The sequence below is a fragment of the Brienomyrus brachyistius genome, unplaced genomic scaffold, assembly GCF_023856365.1.
Source record: "Brienomyrus brachyistius isolate T26 unplaced genomic scaffold, BBRACH_0.4 scaffold32, whole genome shotgun sequence".
NCBI classification, from domain to species: Eukaryota; Metazoa; Chordata; class Actinopteri; order Osteoglossiformes; family Mormyridae; genus Brienomyrus; species Brienomyrus brachyistius.
In genome coordinates, this window is record NW_026042307.1 from 231,946 (window position 1) to 252,525 (window position 20,580).

Genomic DNA, 20,580 nt, shown 5'->3' on the forward strand with positions numbered 1-20,580 from the left:
GGGATATTGTCAGAGATCATCCCCCCAGGTGCCCGGGAGAAATATGTAGAAGGTACTGTCCACTTCTTTCTCTCTAGGTGTCCATCCCTTAATACTGATGTCTGATAACTGTTGGTATGCCTGTCTCTGCAGTGAGAGGGGATGTAATATTTCTCGCTGATCCCACAGTCACATCAGTGCATATCACTCTTGACCCATGTGTATGTATGTAATGTTCTTTTAATTAAAGGATATAGTACCATGCAATTTTCTGTTTCTTCAACAACTTTAGGGTTCCTCATTTTGCAGTTTGATGGCATCTAGGTACATCTAGTACATCTAGGGCTATTGATGAAGAAACAGTGTCAGCAGACACGGACATGCCAGAGGTACGACCACATATGAAATGCTTTAGATGTGTTTGCAGTCTGAAGAATGAAATTTTTATTAACAATATACTTTACTGCAGGATTTAATCAGACCACGGTCCCTTTCAGCAAGGAGCGAATTGAGTAACTACTTATTACTAACAAAATGCTAAACTTCTTTGTGACCCATTATCTTTTGTTACAGGATATACGTGCTATTTCTAAAAGGAGGCCGCTCCTATTTTATCTGTTGAAAGGGAAAAGCTAGACATAGAATACAAAAGACTTCTGATAAAGAAAACAAAGTTGCAGATCAATAATCTAGAGAAGGATGTAAGTACATACTAAAGGCGCAAAGTTATATGGTTTGAGTTTGATTTTCTGTTCTCTCCCTCCCTCCACAGCTTCAAACAATGTCTAATTGAATCAAATATCTTCTGAATAAAGAATCTCAATTCTCAGCTTATGTGGGGTTTGTTTAAATCAGGAAGGTGGGGGCATGACCTTTACCAATGGCTATGTGAAGTAGGTTTCTCTATAAAGGTTCCTCACACTCCTTCCATGTATTCCCTCTTCAGGAGCAGGAATGTCCTCCCACTGCTCCTCTGCCATCAGCGTGGACAGTCTCTCTTGGCGTAAATTTGCGATGTTGTGTAGGACTGCACAGGCAACCACAATGTTACATGCACAGTCTGGCCTTACTCTGAGGCCTTTCCTGCATCTAAATCTACAGGGAGAAATATGTCAGCCTGAAAAGTTGGTCTACAAGAAATGTGGTGTATATGAATTTAGCTGGCCAAAGGATTCGTGTCCTTGTTCTATTGTGGGCATTGTTAAATGCCTTCTCTGCCTCAGTTTGAGGTTATGGGTAAGGGGTTAAAAGGTACGGCAGGCAGGCATAACTCCTGTCCCCAAGCAGGACTCCATTAAACTTCCCTGTAGAAGAAGGAAATGCTGTGTATGACATTCCTACCCTTCAAAATACCCCCCACCCCCAACATGAAAGCAATGTGTACAAAAAAAGTTTAAAAACTATTTGTTTGGATTGTAAGATGACTACATCTTTCATTAGTTTCCATGAAATGTACATGTTCAGTGAACGTGGTTGATATATTCTCTTGCCTTCTGCAAACTTGTGTGCCAGTGAGGATGCTTTAAAGATCCTGGAGTCATGGACAGAGCCTGGCCATTTTGCCTCAGCATTAGAAATGAGGCAATTCCCATCAGAGATCATCTAAACACAGAGAGTGGATTCAGTTATACAGCACACTTTGCCTGTCAGAGCATTCATTGTTCTGTATAAAATGTTAAATCCTATTCAGTGCTAAATCCCTTTACCTGATATTGTATAGAGTTTCTCCAAACCTACATACCTGTATACTTAGGCTATGGACAGATTTTCCGTTCACGTAGTCTGCCTCCATTGGGAATCGCACCCGAGCACTTCTTGGACAGCAGCCTACCATGCTGCAGGACATCCATGGTTACGTCACAGCCTGCCTGGTGTGTGCATGTAATAATAATCCCTCCCGTGCTCCAGCAAGCCTATTGCAACCTCTTGCTGTTCCCTGGTCTTATATATCCTAGGATTTTGTGACAGGCCTTCTCACAATAGTGGAGAGCTACTCTAAGTAGTCCCATAGTGGCACCCAGGGAGCTGGGGATTAAGGGTCTTGCTCAAGGAGCCGCAGACGTGCTGAGGCTGGGTTCGAACCTGTGACCTTCTGATTACAAGGACGCAGGCTTAGCCCACTGAGCCACACGCTGCCTCATTCCACATGCTGCCCCAATAGTGGAGTGGTTTCCTTTCTTGGATGTAATACGGCCATAATTATCTGCCTGTATCCTCTGCGGGGATGTCCCCATTTCAGTGTTGTGTTGGTCATCAACCTCCCTTATTTCCAACAGTGGAGTAAGAGGTCCTGGTCCCGTCTGTCCACCGCTTTCTTCGTCATTGTCAACGGACCTGGAATGTGGCCAGGTCTTTCCTGCTATGTGTCCCTAAACGCATGGAGAAATACTCCAACTGCCGGCCTCCCACTGTCCATGTGGGACAGAAGGTGTGGTTGGATACTAGTAACCTTCCTCTATGGGTTCCTCTATGAGTTCCCATCATCGAGGTGATAAGTCCCTTGGCAGTTCGTCTTTGTCTTCTGGTGACCGTGTGGCGAGTCCATCCTACATTCCATGTTTCCATACTGAAACCCCATGTAGTCAGTCCCCTGGGTTCTCCTGCGTTGCCTCCTCCTCCTCCCAGGTTGGTCGACGGACGTGAGGTGCATCTGCAAAGCCACCGGCATTGTGGATGACCCCACACACCCATCCCACACCCTCTTCTCTCTCCTTCCATCTGGTAAAAGGTTCCGTAGCACACAAACCTTCGCTGCCAGGATGGCAAAGAATTTTTTCCCTCAGGCCATTAGACTGAATCAGAAGTGAATCATGAACTGTATTTCATGCCATTTATTATATACTACATACTCGGTCCTGCGGCTAGTATTGTTTGCACTTTATTTACTATTTATTGCTGTCTTGCTGCTAAAATACAGTATGTGTCATAATACACTATCTGCAACAATGCTATTTTTTCAAATATCCAAACCAGCAGTTACTACCGTCGACTGCATTATATTTTGTTTTCTCCTGTAAATTACACTTCTCTAGTCTAATTTTCGTACTTTCACTTTCATTATGTGTAATTTTTCTTTTTCAAAAATAGAACTTTTAAAGAATGTTATATAATTTATTTTGCTTTATTTTATATGAATAAAACTTAGACTGTTTCACATTTCTGTTTCACATTTGAAGACTCAAAGAACTCAGCACTTTTTTATAGTAGTGCATGCATTAAAACCTTGTTTTCAGGATATCAGTGTTGCTTTTCATAACAGAAGAATACATATTGTGATTCTCTCAACAGGCTAGGAAAAGAAGCAGAAAACCAGAAAAGTCTTCTCCTAAAACAATAGGTGTTGCTATCGTCCATTATTCAAAACCCTCTGAAGAAAATGCAGACGGAACGTGTGAGCACATTGACCAGACAATATTCTGAAGGTGAAAATGATGCAGCCAGACCTGCTCTCACAGGCACACACCATTCTGGATATTTGCATGAGGAGTTTAGTTCAGGACTAGAAGGGGATAGAAGTAATTTGTCTAACTATAGGCCAATCAGTCTAACTTGTATAACTGGTAAAGTTATGGAGGCTATAATCAAAGAGAAAATGGTAGATTACCTGGACTCCAATAACATTTTGCGGGATAGCCAGCATGGATTTAGAAGAGGTAGATCCTGTTTAACAAATCTGTTGGAGTTTTTTGAGGAAGCTACTCAGGAAGTTGATGATAAGAAGGCCTATGATGTCATCTACTTAGATTTCCAAAAGGCTTTTGATGTTGTCCCCCACAAGAGGCTCCTACTTAAACTCAAAGCGACTGGTATTTTAGGTACCGTAGCGACCTGGATTGATAACTGGTTAACAGATAGGAAACAGCGAGTAGTTATAAGAGGCACAATGTCACAGTGGGCTTGCGTTCATAGTGGGGTACCGCAGGGTTCGATTTTAGGACCACTATTGTTCCTAATTTACATAAATGATATGGATACCAATATATACAGTAAACTGGTGAAATTTGCAGATGACACCAAGGTGGGTGGTGTAGCAGATACTGAATTAGTGGCTCAGCAGCTACAGCGGGATCTTGATTTAATTAGTGACTGGGCCGATACCTGGCAGATGAAATTTAACGTCTATAAATGTAAGGTACTCCATCTAGGGAGCAGAAATATAAAGTACAGGTATTTCATGGGTGTCACTGAAATAAAGGTAGCTGATCATGAGAAAGACCTTGGTGTGTATGTTGATGCTTCCATGTCCCATTCTCGCCAGTGTGGGGAAGCAATAAAAAAGGCCAATAGGATGTTGGGGTATATCTCCAGGTATGTGGAGTTTAAGTCAAGGGAGGTAATGCTAAGATTATACAATTCCTTGGTGAGACCTCACCTAGAATATTGTGTGCAGGTTTGGTCACCATATCTTAAAAAGGACATTGTGGCCTTAGAAAAGGTGCAGCGTAGGGCCACAAAAATGATTCCTGGTCTTAGAGGAATGTCATACGAGGAACGGTTACTTGAGCTAAATCTGTTCAGTCTCAAGCAAAGGAGATTGAGGGGGGACATGATCCAGGTATATAAGATTCTAACAGGTTTGGATGCTGTTCAACCAAATAGTTACTTCAGCATTAGTTTAAATACACGAACTCGTGGCCATAGGTGGAAATTAGCGGGAGAACATTTCAAGCTGGATTTAAGGAAGCACTTCTTTACGCAGCGTGTAGTCAGAGTATGGAATAGCCTTCCTGATAATGTAGTGCAAGCTGAATCCTTGGGTTCCTTTAAATCAGAGCTAGATAAGATTTTAACGACTCTGAGCTATTAGTTTAGTTCTCCCCAAGCGAGCTTGATGGGCCGAATGGCCTCCTCTCGTTTGTATAGTTCTTATGTTCTTATGTTCACCTCATTCACTTACTGTCCATGGGCATCTAGTGAACTCTGACATACAAATTGGAAGAACTTCTAATGCCAGTTAAGATGACCTGGGCTCCAATCTTCCATGGAATTCCAGGGTGCTAAAAGGTAGTAAATCACATAAGCAAAAATTAAGGCCATTAAAAAGTATTAAAAGGTATTACGAGGTATTAAATTTTAGATTTTTTTTAACTAGGAATTGTCCATTTGTGTTTTAAAGGTTATCTGCTAAATTTCTCGCAAAATATTTTAAATGTCCTTCATTCATAGATGGTCTCTGTGATGCTGACGTCATATTTGGTGATGGAGCGACGCCTTAAACAGTTTGCACACTGAACTACATCTTGGATGCTTACACTCAGAAAAGCGGGGTGCCTTCGACTTGGGCTTAGGTCTGTCTGCAGCTGACATGATGTGGAGCGAGATCTGCAGGCGGCTGCAGGGGTGGAGTATAAACACGAGGCTGAAGTTGGCTCCTTATTCGCAGCTCCTTATCCGGATTTTCCGGTCCATCTTAAATGCTTCACAGCCCAATACAATGATGCGATTCTGCCTGTAGGGGGACCATTTTAGTACCTTAAACCTCTCTGTGCCAGGCTAATATCAATTTCGCGGTACAGGTCAGGTACCTCATTATATAGAAAAGGTGACATTGTCCTGGCCCAGACTTATTTAATGTTCTAAAAATCAGATGGAAACAAGGCATGTCATACTATAGTGCACAAAGGTGTGAATGAGAAGCCAGGGGCCGGTTGCACAAAACACTTTCAGTAAAGATGTTCCTAAAACTCCGAGTTAAGGTCTCTTTAAAATAAAGTCGGTTGCACAAAACACCCTTAAGTCTCCTCCTTAAGGTTTCCTTATAATTTTCTAAGTATTTAAGTTTTTCTCCTTGTCTTGCTCTTATACTTAAGGAATCCCTTAATGGTTGCACAAAAGTCCTTAGCAACCATACTAAGGGAAAAAAATAAGGTACCTCTAACCGTACCTTAACTGCAACATGGCCAAAGTTATGAGAACAAATAAAAATGAACGCATCCCCAAAAGAGTGACCGGGAGAACCCCTTAGATACGCTTAATGATGAGCAATTGACTTTGCTTTATAAATTTGTCCGACCGTCTGCAGTTGGATCAATCCCCCCAATCTGAAGCTGTGCTCCCCCGGCTGCGTTGCAGTTAATGTTTGCTTTGCGGGTTTATGCTATGGGCTCCTTCCAGGCTGTAATAAGGGATGTATTTCCTGTCCACAAGTCAACAGTGTGCTGCGTCATTCAAGTCCGCTACCATCGCTGCCTCATTCGAAAAAGAGGGTTTGGAGGTGGACCTCCACCTTGAAAATCACATTTTGTATAGAATTAATTCTGATAATCAATTATTTATTTTCTAGCACATTAGGTTGCGGTCTATACGTGAGTGTCATAGAACGTTAAGCCTGTTTCACGTTCAGCCGAGCTCACTAACTAACCATGGCCTATAACGTTACCCACCCTTACAGTCTACATTATATCTATACCTTAAATACTTTAATGTGTAATAACAACTTGTTTAAAGAAAATGAGCAACTTATGTACAGAGATCCCTTTCACTGTCAGCAAATGTTAACTAAAGTTCCCTCAAGTCATGTTAGTCATTTAACCTATCTGAAGTTGTAAGTGAAGGTCAACTGGTAAGAGTTATCCTGCCAGCTTTGTCACAATCTCTCCTGTAATTAGTGATCTCTTCTTTGGCCAGAAGAGATAACTTGTATTTTTTTGGACCTCTTGGATGGACCTTTTCACTATCCATCCATTTTCCAAACCGCTTATCCTACTGGGTCGCGGGGGGTCCAGAGCCTATCCCGGAAGCAATGGGCACGAGGCAGGGAACAACGCAGGATGGGGGGCCAGCCCATCGCAGGGCACACTCACACATCATTCACTCACACATGCACACCTATGGGCAATTTAGCAACTCCAGTTAGCCTCAGCATGTTTTTGAACTGTGGGGGGAAACCGGAGTACCTGGAGGAACATACGGGGACATGGGGCAAACTCCGCACACGTGACCCAGGCGGAGACTCGAACCCGGGTCCCAGGGGTGTGAGGCAACAGTGCCAACCACTGCACCACCATAACGCCCCACCCACCTTTTCAATAGACTTTTTGAATTAATTTTCATTGCAATTTCCTCCCACATTTGTTGTTTTATGTTTTTTGTGGATCAAATGTACTTTTCAGTATGTTCTTTGTTTTATTGTATTCCTCAAAAAGTATAATATTTTCTTCCTCTGACCAATTTGGTTTTCTTGTCTTCTTTTCCCCAATTTTTTTTTTACTTTGTGAGGCAATAACAGGTGTCACAAGCAGTTGCAAGTGCAAGCATGTCTCCATGGAAATGGGACAATTTTATTGCTGTAAAACGTCTTTCAATGTTGTAAATCCCTTAATGATTTTCCTTAACTAAGGAAACCTTTTGAGGGGTTCTCTGGAACACCCTTAAATAAATCCCTTAGCTAAGGAGATATTAAACCATAAGCGTCATACTTAAGGGGGAAACTTAAGGTGTTTTGTGCAACCGGCCCCTGGTTTCCAGATTTCATTTGAGTATTCAGTTGTACCATATATGGTTTTATAACATTACTATTCATGACAGTGAAGTTAACTAAACTTTGAAGCATATTGCTTACATGACTCAAACAGGTTAAGTTACTTAAAAATATACTTAAAATGCAAGTATCTGAAATACTGTATGCTTAATTCCAGTAATGTGAGTAGTTCTAATTCATTACATCCACCCCCTATACACAGAAAAAGATATTTGGGTCGTTTTTTCAACACAAAAATTTTTTTTTACAAAAAATAATTGTCATTTTTTACAGTAATTTCTTTTTTTTAAAAGCTGCCTGCAAAACTCTGTAAAATTACAGAAATTATCCCTAAATTAATAAACCAACTTTCATTTTGCGCATAACTCCAGTAATGAAAAATTACATGTATTTCACATTTTTAAAAGGAAAAATTCTGTTTAATTTATAGTGTATGTTTCCCACTTTCTCAGATTACGTACAAATTTATGTAAAATCACAACAATGAACTATAATTTGTAAGGTACAAAAGAAATTATATAAGGACATTTCCTAAAATAAATGAATAACAGTCTGGATAATTGTTGCAAAATGTACAATCTATATCAATGTTTTTTTTTTTTTAAATCTAGAAAAATAAATTTTACTGGGTACATTTTATGTATAAGCTTAAGTGACACTTCATTTACTTTATTTGCAATTAAATAACGATCAGGAATACGCAAAACTTTCTTACATTCAATATTATCTACTAATCTGTTCCAGTCTGATATTACATACGGCACTGTGACCACATGATTTTGAAATACAGATTTAACAGATTTATTAGTTTTAAAAGGATAGGAGGAGAAACAAATCTTACCAACAGAAGGGTGTATTGGAGTAAGGGATGGAAGTTGTGTGTTATTTAATTGTGGCTGCTGTTTATATAATGCACATATCCCTGATGGAATAGCACCAAACCCAGATACCATGCGGATGTGGGCCACTTCTGGCAAATGTGTGGCATTGCTGGCCCGGTTCCGGCATCGGCAAATGGATACATGCCGAAAGTGGACCACTTGTGATTAGACAAATGTGGCCCACATGTCACAAAACAGACATGGGCCACATGTTAAATACTTTATAAAAAATAGTAGTGAGAAATGTTAACTCAAAAACATATATTCAGGTAAAATGAATACAGTATGGCTTACTATAAACATGCAAACGTTTATTGTTGGGTTAACTAAAAGACAGGTTTTGATTGCTATACCCATAATGTTTATGAGTTGGTAGAACTGTTGGGGTTTACTGTGCACAATGAAACATATTAGTTCATTATAATGCTGCATAACTGTTTAATAATGCATTTAAATAATGTAATGTCCTCTGTCTCTGTAAAGTTTGGACCTACTTGGCAAGCTTTCTGTGCAAGCCTTACACACCCACATTACCAAAACTGTAAATGAAACAAAGAACATCCAATGTCACACAATTGTTTTAATCTTTTAAACATAAAGTTGGTTTCACGCCCAGCTCCTACGATCCTCGTGTGTGCCACGCCCCCCTGATTATTTACGTGTGCTTCCCCGATCGTGCCCAGCTGTGTCCACTTATTTTCGCCCAGTTCTGTCTATTTGAGTCCATGTCGTGCCAGAGTTCATTGTCTGTCATTCATGTTAGTCGATGTCTGGTGTTTCCTGCTCCCCGTTCCTGATTAAACCCTCGTTTTCCCCCGATCCTGCCTGCCTGCCTGCCTGCTTTTCCGCCCGCTCGCCTGCCCGAGCGATCACCCGTGTTACGGCGATCGTGACAGTTGACTAAAGTGGGTTTTATTATACATCAATATAAATAATCAGACCTTTTCTTGGGAAAAACTACCTAAATGATATCAAGCAACATGAGTCAGCACAGATCGCCGTAGCGTAATTTGTATTTGAAAAACGCGCTTATTTTGGACATGGAAGCTTTTGCTTTGTGAAGGGTCAGTGCTGCATATGTGGCTGTTACAACCGTCAAGTTATTTCATCCATCATTCAAAATCAATTATGTTAAGGACATAAATAAATGCCGCTTTCAGAAAAGCTACGAATGATTTGAATTAAGACAATCCCGGATATATCGGAACTTGAACGGGTCAGTTATAGCAAACTAATTTAAACCTTTATGGCAACTAGGTAACATTAATTTGGTAGCAGTGTGAAAAACAAAACCCGCCGAGTTTTAATGGATTTATTAATGCAACGTAAGAAACTGAGAACTACGCTTAATTTACCGTTTTGTGTAAATTTAGAACGTTTAATGCTGCACTTAGCAGATCTATTTGAACTCCATGTGAACACCAAACCAAATAAATGCAAACCATTTACTGATTTAGTTAAGTGTTACACGTACCATAATAAATAATTTCTCAAAAATGCAGCCTCACTTCAAAAAAGGGACGAGTTTCTTTGGAAAAATCCCTTGAGTCTTTGCGGTCAGCAATGCTTTTTCGCGCCCTGTTGCGTGAACTTTTTTTTTATTATTATTTATGATCAACGACATGAAACCTTACAACGGAGTTTTAGGGCCACTATTAATAGCTGCTGTATAATAACATAAAACCTGGAGAATAAAGTTGGAACTTTCAAGATTAATGTTGTAATTCGCCAGAATAAAGTAATAATAATTCGAGAATAAAGTCGTAATTTACTAAAGAAAAAAAACTCATAATAATTCGAGAATAAAGTCATAAATTTACGACTAAAAAAACCTGCAATTTTTCAAGAATAAAGTCTAAACTAATCGAAAAGGTTCAAAATTGTGTACGGACTTTGCGTGGCAAAATGAGGTAATCTCAAACCGTTGTTAAGTTAGCCTCACATGTGATATTCAGTTTTAACGGAAGTAATGTGGGGCGTTTTTAATCACAGAATTGTGATGTCCAGCACACAGACAACGATGCACACCGATTATTTTTGCGCTTCAAACCATTTCGTGATTTGAGCAAAATCGTGTGAATAACTAATATAATAGGTCCTTTCAAGCTGTAATGATCGACATGGAGGGTTAGCATTTTGTGCTCATGGCGACTGTTGCACACCCCTTTGTTTCCCAAATTGCTTTACGTACGAATTTTAATTAATTTTTGAATGTTGGAATGTACCCGTATAATGTGTAATGGGACAAGACAGGCATATCTAGTGAAGTGTGCTTTAATCAGTGTACTACAGGGAACATTGGATTTTCAAATTGTTTTTGTCTGTAATAGTTATTAATTATTATATTGCATCCACAAAGTGTTATCCATCCATCCATTTTCCAAACCACTTATCCTACTGGGTCGCGGGGGGTCTGGAGCCTATCCTGGAAGCAATGGGCACGAGGCAGGGAACAACCCAGGACGGGGGGTCAGCCCATCGCAGGACTTAAAGTGTTATGAGTAACAAAAATGATGGGTTATGGGTGGTTTTAATTTACCTGGGATACAGTGGGACACAGTCTCTGGCTCTTCTGTAAATGAACTTGAGATGCTGGAATTAGTACAGCATTGTTCTTTAATACTCCTACCAGGGGAGAAGCCCTTCTTGATCTTGTTTTCTCTAATAACCAGGATAGGATTGGAAAATGAGAGGTTTTAGAACCAGTGGATGGTAGTGATCATAGCATGGTTAAATTCAAGGTTAATTTTACTGTCCAAAGCCCCAAAACAAAAGTATACAATGTTAGGAAGGCTAACTTTAATGGTATGAGACTGAAAGTAGAAACTGTAAACTGAATGGAGTTAAATAGCAAAACGGTTGAAGAGGCATGGGATTTTTTTTTTTTAAGTTTCTTCCAATATTTTAACTCCAAAAGAGCTCTAAAAGCTGAAATCACTCATTTCCAGGATAGTAAGGACCTTATAATTGATTAAAACGTCATCTTGTTTCAGAGTGCTTTCATTTATAAATAACTTACAAAGTTTGGTCTTCGCGATCTCCCTGTCCAATAACAGGCACACCTATAACCCAACCCACCTCCAGTCCAATACTAGGCATTTTCTGACTCCTTTGACAGACAACAATAAAGCTCAAAACTGAGCTCAGGTGCATCCTGTTTCCACTGATCATCCTTGAGATGTTTCTGCAGCTGTGGTAAATTTGGTTGATTGGACATGATTTGGAAAGGCACACACCTGTCTATATAAGGTCCCACAATTGACAGCGCATGTCAGAGCACAAACCAAGCATGAAGTCAAAGGAATCACCTGTAGACCTCTGAGACAGGATTGTCTCGAGGCACAAATCTGGGGAAGGTTACAGAAAAATTTCTGCTGCTTTGAAGGTCCCAAAGAGCACAGTGGCCTCCATCATCCATAAGTGGAAGAAGTTTGAAACCACAAGGACTCTTCCAAGGGCTGGCCAGCCATCTAAACTGAGCTATCGGGGAGAAGGGCCTTAGTCAGGGAGGTGACCAAAAACCTGATGGTCACTCTGTCAGAGCTCCAGAGGTCCTCTGTGGAGAGAGAACCTTCCAGAAGGACAACCATCTCTGCAGCAATCCACCAATCAGGCCTGAATGGTAGAGTGGCCAGATGGAAGCCACTCCTTAGTAAAAGGCACATGGCAGCCAGTCTGGAGTAAAAGACACCTGAAGGACTCTCAAACCAAATTCTCTGGTCTGATGACCTTGAAAGGTGCTGCAAAGAGGAATGGGCGACACTGGCCAAGGATAGTTATGCCAAGCTTGTGATATCATATTCAAAAAGACTTGAGGAATGGTGCCCGATAAATGGTGTGGGTTATATAGACCATTGGCGGACGTTCTGGGGTAGGCCTTGGCTTTTGAAGAGGGATGGTATTCACCCTTCGTGGGCTGGCGCCGATCTCCTGTCAAAAAGCATAGTTCATAGTCTTAAGGCAGATCGCTGACTAACCAGAGCCAAGCCAAGGCGGCAGGCAAACCGGCTTAACCGACCGCCTGCTAGTCGCTTAAAATCGTCACCCAGGGTTCATATTATTGAGACTGTGTCTGTTCCCCGCGGTTTTAATCGTGGGGGTTCATTCCACCGTAGTGCATGTCTTAAAAACCTTAGAGAAATTAGACCTAATTCACTTCTGGATAGTAGGTGTAATGTAAACCTAAAACTTGGACTCCTGAACATTAGATCGCTGGCTCCTAAGACATTGCTCGTAAATGAAATCATTACTGATTTTAATCTTGGTGCCCTATGTCTTACTGAGACTTGGCTTAAACCAAACGAGTTCTTGGCACTAAATGAATCCACTCCAGCTGAATATAGCTATAAGCATAATCCTCGACCCAATCGCAAAGGTGGCGGGGTTGCTGCAATATTTAAGACCGACCTAGGAGTGCATGAACATAGTGGTTATAGCTTTAGCACGTTTGAAATTATTATTCTTAGTCTTGCTAGCATATCTAAGTGTAGTTCTACACCTCCAATCATCATTGCTATTGTGTATAGACCGCCTGGCCCATATAGCAATTTTCTTAAGGAATTTGCAGATTCCCTAACAAACTTGGTGGTTACTACCGACAAGGCCGTGATTGTTGGTGATTTTAATATTCATATGGAAAATGATAGTGATCCATTAACAAAAGCATTTACTACCATTCTTGACTCTGCCGGTGTACATCAGAATGTAACTGGGCCGACTCATGCCTGTAACCACACCCTGGACTTGATCCTTAGTCATGGTGTCATGGTAGAACACATATCAATTATCCCTCAGAATCCTCTACTTTCGGATCATTACCTTTTAACATTTCAAATACAACATAACCCCCCTAAGGCCCCAGGTCAGAGGTACAATACTAGACGTTCCATAGCCTCATTATCCGCCGCAACTTTTCTCGATCAGCTCCCACAGTCCTTCAACCTTACCTCTGAAGCGTCAAGTGTAAATGAACTTGAACAGGTAACCGTGAACATGGTGGAATCATTTCGTACCACTCTTGATCATGTAGCGCCACTCAAGAAAATAAAACATAGAGATAAGAAACCTGCCCCCTGGTACTCTGACCGTACACGGGAACTTAAACGAGCTTCACGCAAGCTAGAACGCAAATGGCGGTCAACAAAACTAGAACTTTTTAGATCTGCCTGGAAAGAGAGCCTGTCTAAGTATAGACAAGCACTAGTGACTGCTAGGTCTATGTATCTCTCTAAACTAATAGAAGAGAACAAAACCAATCCTAAATTTCTGTTTGAATCTGTATCTAGGTTAACAAAGAATCCTTCAATGTTAAACTCACAAGTCCCAGAAGCTCTTAGGAGTGATGACTTTATTGCGTTTTTTTAATAATAAAATAACTACTATTAGACATACCATCACTAGCACGCCCACAGCTGCACACAACCACCAATCTTCTGTTAGTGCTAGTGCTATTAGTACTAATGATAACACCTTTGAATGTTTCTCTCCTGTAGTGCGGACAGAACTCCTTAAGTTAATTTCCTCTGGCAAACCCACTACTAGCCTTGTTGACCCAATACCCACCAGTCTACTTAAGGAAATCGCACCACTGATTAGCACTACATTGTTAAACTTGTTAAACTCATCTCTTAGGCTTGGATATGTTCCTATATCTTTTAAAATGGCTGTTATTAGACCTATCCTAAAGAAGCCAAATGTTGAACCTAGTGACTTAGGACACTATAGACCCATCTCAAATCTTCCCTTCATTTCTAAAATTATGGAGAAAGTTGTTGCTCACCAGATGTCTTCTTTTCTTCAAAAAAATAATGCTAACGAACTATACTGAACAAAAATATAAACGCAACACTCTTGTTTCTGCTCCCATTTTTCATGAGATGGACTTAAAGATCTACAATTCATTCCAGATACACAATATTACCATTTCTCTCAAACATTTCTCACAAATCAGTCTAAATGTGTGATAGTGAGCACTTCTGCTTTGCTGAGATAATCCATCCCACCTCACAGGTGTGCCACATCAAGATGCTGATCTGACATCATGGGTAGTGCACAGGTGTACCTTATACTGCCCACAATAAAAGGCCACCCTGGAATGTGCAGTTTTTTGCTTTATTGGGGGTCTGGGGACTCAGAACCGGTCAGTATCTGGTGTGACCACCATTTGCCTCATGCAATGCAACACATCTTCTTCGCATAGAGTTTATCAGATTGTCAATTGTGGCCTGTGGAATGTTGGTCCACTCCTCTTCAATGGCTGTGCGAAGTTGTTGGATATTAGTGGGAACTGGTACACGCTGTCGCATACGCCGGTCAAGCACATCCCAAACATGCTCAACGGGTGACATGTCCGTGCCATGCAAGAACTGGGACATTTTCAGCTTCCAAGAACTGTGTACAGATCCTTGCAACATGGGGCCGTGCATTATCTGTCTGAGTGGCTGGTCTCAGACGATCTTGGAGGTGAACCTGCTGGATGTGGAGGTCCTGGGCTGGTGTGGTTACACGTGGTCTGCGGTTGTGAGGCCGGTTGGATGTACTGCCATATTCTCTGAAACGCCTTTGGAGACGGCTTATGGTTGAGAAATGAACATTCAATGCACGAGCAACAGATCTGGTTGACATTCCTGCTGTCCGCATGCCAATTGCTCCCTCAATGCTTGTGGCATCTGTGGCATTTTGCTGTGAGACAAAACTGCACATTCCAGGGTGGCCTTTTATTGTGGGCAGTATAAGGTACACCTGTGCACTACCCATGATGTCAGATCAGCATCTTGATGTGGCACACCTGTGAGGTGGGATGGATTATCTCAGCAAAGCAGAAGTGCTCACTATCACACATTTAGACTGATTTGTGAGAAATGTTTGAGAGAAATGGTAATATTGTGTATCTGGAATGAATTGTAGATCTTTAAGTCCATCTCATGAAAAATGGGAGCAAAAACAAAAGTGTTGCGTTTATATTTTTGTTCAGTGTATATCAGTCTGGTTTCAGACCCAATCATAGCACAGAAACGGCCTTAGTCAAAGTCATGAACGACTTGCTTATGGCTTCCAACCGTGGCTGTATATCGCTATTATTCTTACTGGATTTAACTGCAGCATTCGATATTGTAGACCATAATATTCTTCTAGACCGGCTGGAAACATTGATTGGCATTAAAGGGACAGCACTCCTGTGGTTTCGTTCCTATTTAACTGATCGTTACCAGTTTGTCCATGTAAACAATGAGTCATCCAAAGCCACTAAAGTAAGATATGGTGTCCCACAGGGATCAGTGTTGGGCCCACTACTGTTCAATCTATATATGCTACCACTTGGTAACATTATTAGAAATTACGGTATTAATTTTCATTGTTATGCTGATGATACACAATTGTATCTATCTGTCAAACCTAGCGACGCATCCCAGCTCTCTTCTTTAGCCGACTGTCTGCTAGACATTCGTTGTTGGATGGCAAGGAATTTCCTCATGTTAAATACAGAAAAAACTGAGGTTCTTTTAATCGGTCCTAAGGATGTTCGTAATAAGTTTGTAAACCCCAACCCTAGCGGCCTCCCTACTCAGCTTAAAACAGTGGTCAGAGATCTTGGTGTCCTGGTAGACTCCGACCTCTGCTTCAGTGCTCACATAAATGGCATTACCAGTACAGCATTCTACCATCTACGGAACATAGCCAAGCTTCGGAAGATGCTTTCCTTTCAAGATGCAGAGAAACTAATACATGCCTTTATAACTTCCAGATTGGACTACTGTAATGCCCTCCTTTCGGGTTGTCCATCTGGATCCCTACATAAACTTCAGTTAGTACAAAATGCAGCAGCCAGAGTTCTCACAAAAACTAAAAAATTTGATCACATTAGCCCTATCCTGTCCTCCCTGCACTGGCTACCAGTCAAATCTAGGATTGACTACAAAATACTGCTATTAACCTACAAAGCTCTGAATGGCCTTGCACCACAATATCTTAATGATCTTCTGGTCCCTTACAACCCTTCTCGCCTGCTTCGATCACAAGGAGCAGGATATCTATTAGTTCCTAGAGTAGACAGGACTACGGCAGGCTGCAGAGCATTCTCTTACAGAGCTCCGCAGCTGTGGAATGGTCTCCCGGCGGATGTGCGGGATTCAGGCACACTCTCGCTATTCAAGTCTAGATTAAAAATGCACTTGTATAGTTTAGCGTATAGGAAACCTAGTTCTAGTTCCAGCTAGTCGCTCACTCCCAGTTAGACTAACAGTATGAGGTGAAGAGCTGGGTGGGGATCGGTGTCCTTGGCTTTGGATAAACTGATGCGTCAGTGCTGTCACTCTAGCCTTACACTAGAGTGCTGATGTTCAGGGAGTCCCCATGCCTGTGTTCCCGCCTGTCTCTCCCTCTTTCTCATGCTGCTATAGCCAGATCTGCCGGAGCCTAGATGAATATTGCACTCAATCATTTTGCTTGCACTGCCTCTAGTTTCCTCAACTCTGGCTAATACACTATTTTCTTACTTCCTCCCCCACCCCTTCTGGGGTGTGCTGCCTGGAGAACCATAACATCGAGGAATTTATGCTTCTGCTGCCTGCAAGACCACTACCTCCACTTCTGGCAACTACCCTCCAGCCTGCCTGCCCTTGGCTCACGGATGCCTCTCCTTCCTCCCCTGCTGCTGTGCCACTGTTGATCTTGCCATCATGCATTAAGCACCCCGTGCCTGCACCGGTCTACCCCTGCATCGAGACTGAAATTTCAACCCCTGTATTAGCTTAAATTATATAATCTTGTTTTGTTTGACTCTTCTGCCGGCCCCTGGAGGATGGGCCCCCTCTTTGGGTCTGGTTCCTCCCAAGGTTTCTTCCTCTTAGGGAGTTTTTCCTTGCCACCGTTGCCTTTGGCTTACTCACTGGGGGGTCTTTACGTGGCAGAAATGTAAAGCGCATTGAGACAATGTAATGTTGTGATAATGCGCTATATAAATAAAATTGCATTGCATTGCATTGAGGCTGTAATTGCTGCCAAAGGTGCATCAACAAAGTATTGAGCAAAGGCTGTGAATACTTGTGTACATAATGTGATTTTTCAGATTTTTTTTTATTTTTAATTTGCAAAAATCTCACTTTTTTCATTATGGGGTGTTGTGTGTACAATTTTGGGGAATAAATTAATCCGTTTTGGAATAAGGCTGTAACATAAAATGTGGAAAAAGTGATGTGTTGTGAATACTTTCTGGTTGCGTTGTGCTGTACGTAAAGGATTAGAAACTTAGGCAATATAAATTTAGGTTGTGTGTATATACTGTGTCAACTGAGTGTATATGCCCCTCTTTTTTGTCTTTGAGAGTTCTGTTTCTGTGGGAGATCTGCCAGAATGTACTGTAAGACACAGCAATGTTAGACAGCTGGTAGTCTAAGATATGCGGCTACAATTAAAAAGAATAGTTGAATCAGTCTATCTCCGATGCTGTATTATCGACCGCAACTCATGTGTAATTGTCAGGTAATGTCTTAATTTTACATTTTTTTTGTAAGGTGCTTTTATTATATTGTCCATATGCATACAGTATGATACTGGCACAATATAGTAGTGTAACTGTTTGTACTCTTCAGATTTAAAGGTGGTCTTTCAGCCCTTTAGTTTTTGACTGCACTGTAGCAGGATGCTACTTTGCGGGTCCCTGTCCTGTGCCCATTCTGAAAAGAAGCTCACTGCTCTGGAACTTGAGACTTTTCAAACCCGACCTTAGTCCATCAAGGTGTGTGCCTTAGACCACTGCAACACTGCCTTGGTGAGCAATGTACATGCATTCACTTGCACTGGGTGTGGATAGTTGTGGGCCTTAGGCCACTGCAGCACTGCATAAAACAGCAGTATGCACACATTCATCTGTACTGGGTATGAAGAGGTGTGTGCCTTAGATCACTGTAGCACTGCCTAGATCAGCAGAGTGCATGCATTCAGGTGTACCGGTGGACCCATTGATGGTATACTTATGCTACGCATCTACACACACTCATATTGTAATATAACGCAGGCCCATTCATAAATTTGAGAACCACATGTTTAGTTTCTGTCTTATTGTATGGAGACGCAACACGCATTTGAACAGTTTCATTAAATCTTGAGATGTGAAAAAGGTATTTCATGAAAATTAAAAAAAAAATCCAAATGAAGAGTACTTGAAATTTAGAATGTTTGTTTATTTTCCATACTAAAAAAGTATATTTTTTCCTATGTATTATATTACATTTCAACTTCACTTTCTTTGTGACAATTTAGGTCAGATATGAGTTTATCCAGCAAAACCTAAATCGTGGATTGCACAAGTTAATCTCCATACTCGAGACACTATTTCATTCACTTATGTACAATTTTAGATTTTTCAGCAATCAGGACAATTACAGCCGAGCAATTTCTTTTGCAACGTATGTACAGTTCTGATACAGACTGACAATTCCCTGGCTTCTGTAGTTGACTCTGCTGCATAACAAAGTCTAAGTACTCCTGGATGTTTATATCACCACATCCATTCATTTACTGGTTTAACTAAGAGAAAGTACCCAGTTCTGTACATCCAATGGTAAATTCAGTCTATGGAGCCAAATATAGAATGAAGAATTGATTTGTATAATAGCATTCATTTACATTTAAATTACAAATAAAATAAAAATGGCTACAGGAAAATGATCCATCACCCATCTGTTATGAACTGTGGGTAAGGACGGGCAGGCAGGAAGCGGGGAAGGATGAGGCAGACAGGCACAATACGGGGAAAACCGGGGATTTCTTAAAGGGGAGATGGCTACGACCATAACAGGACATCACAACGTTAATGACGGACACTCAACTGAGGAAGACACGGACTGATATACACAAGACAGGGCGAAAATAATAGGAAACAGCTGGGCACAATCGGGGAAGCACACATGGATAATCAGGGGGCGTGGCACACACGAGGATCGGACGAGCCGGGCGTGACACATCTATTACCTGTGACTGTTCCATAGAATCACACATTCATGCAGGTCCTTCAGTATGACATCACTGAAGCAAAATCTTAACACCGATGGTCATGACTTCCATTAAAGGGTCCTGCATCTCAAAGGTCAACAAATAACTCCATCTCAAACTGAGACCTAATTGGTTTCAAATAAATAATTATTCTGATGGTCTACAGTGAGTTTTAATATAAAGGCAGTCTCTAGGTTATGAACGACATCCATTAAGTCAGTCTTTAAGTCGAATTAATAGGTAAGTTGGAAAAATAACAGTACATTATACAGTTATACAGTATAGTTTGCCAAGTGGCAAAGTATAATTATACAGTAATAACTACATACTGTAGTGGTCCTCTTGCCGCTGAACTACTGAACCCATGCAATGTTTTCTTGATCGACAAAAAGCAGTGCATGCATTCGTTATTACGAACCATTGTGTTTAACCCGAATTTTGAATGCAGTAGGCTTTATGGCAGTCCGTTTGTATCAACAAGTCGTCTGTAAGTCGGACATTCTAACCTGGGGATTTCCTGTATTTTACAACAAAAGTATTATTTCTAAGTACTTAACTAATTAATTTAGGAACTTAATGGTGATGTTCCAGGCAGTCAATCTATGTGATTAAAACTTTACCCACCAAAGAGGTAAAATATTAAGGATAACCATTTGCAGCTTTGTAGCAGTGAATACACATTTCAATTCAAGAAAGCAGTAACCAAATAATTATTCTTAGTAACAGTGCTTACCAGTACATTTCAGCATAGCTAGTCATGATAATATTTTAGTGTCATATTAATATTTACTGTCGTAACTACTTTTGAATTTGATGAATACATTTAAAGCCACCATATATTACAACAGATTAACATATAGTTGTTTGTTAAGCTTTGCTATTGTATCTGACTAATCCTAACCCTGAATTAAGAAATGTTTGATAAACTAGTTTAAGTATTTAAGCAATCCTGATTGCTAAGCTCATTACCAAAAGTTGTGTGTTTTCCATTTTATATTATTTTGCATAACATAGAAGCAGAACATCAGGAGTGGAAACTAGTTAAAACAGTAAGCAACACAAGGAGAATAAGAATTTAGAAAAAGACGGGTAAATTAATCAAATTAATTATCAAACAGTACATTCTTAAAGTGAGTTGCTGCCATTCTTTAAAATAACTAAAATAATACAGTGCAGTCGACGGTAGCAACTGTGCTGGTTTGGATACTTCACCACATACGGTGTTCACCAGCTGTGAATGGCACAAGA

The 20,580-nt window shown here is 40.8% G+C and overlaps 2 protein-coding genes across 31 annotated transcripts in view; one reads left to right on the top strand and one right to left on the bottom strand.

Annotated features, from left to right (window-relative positions):
- LOC125721112 (pantothenate kinase 3-like) overlaps window positions 1-20,580 on the bottom strand; it is a 341,923-nt gene that overhangs the window by 188,334 nt on the left and 133,009 nt on the right. The gene's annotated exons all lie outside the window — the stretch shown is intronic.
- Window positions 1-20,580, top strand: part of LOC125721116 (pantothenate kinase 3-like) — a 355,646-nt gene that overhangs the window by 154,824 nt on the left and 180,242 nt on the right. The window lies entirely within an intron of this gene.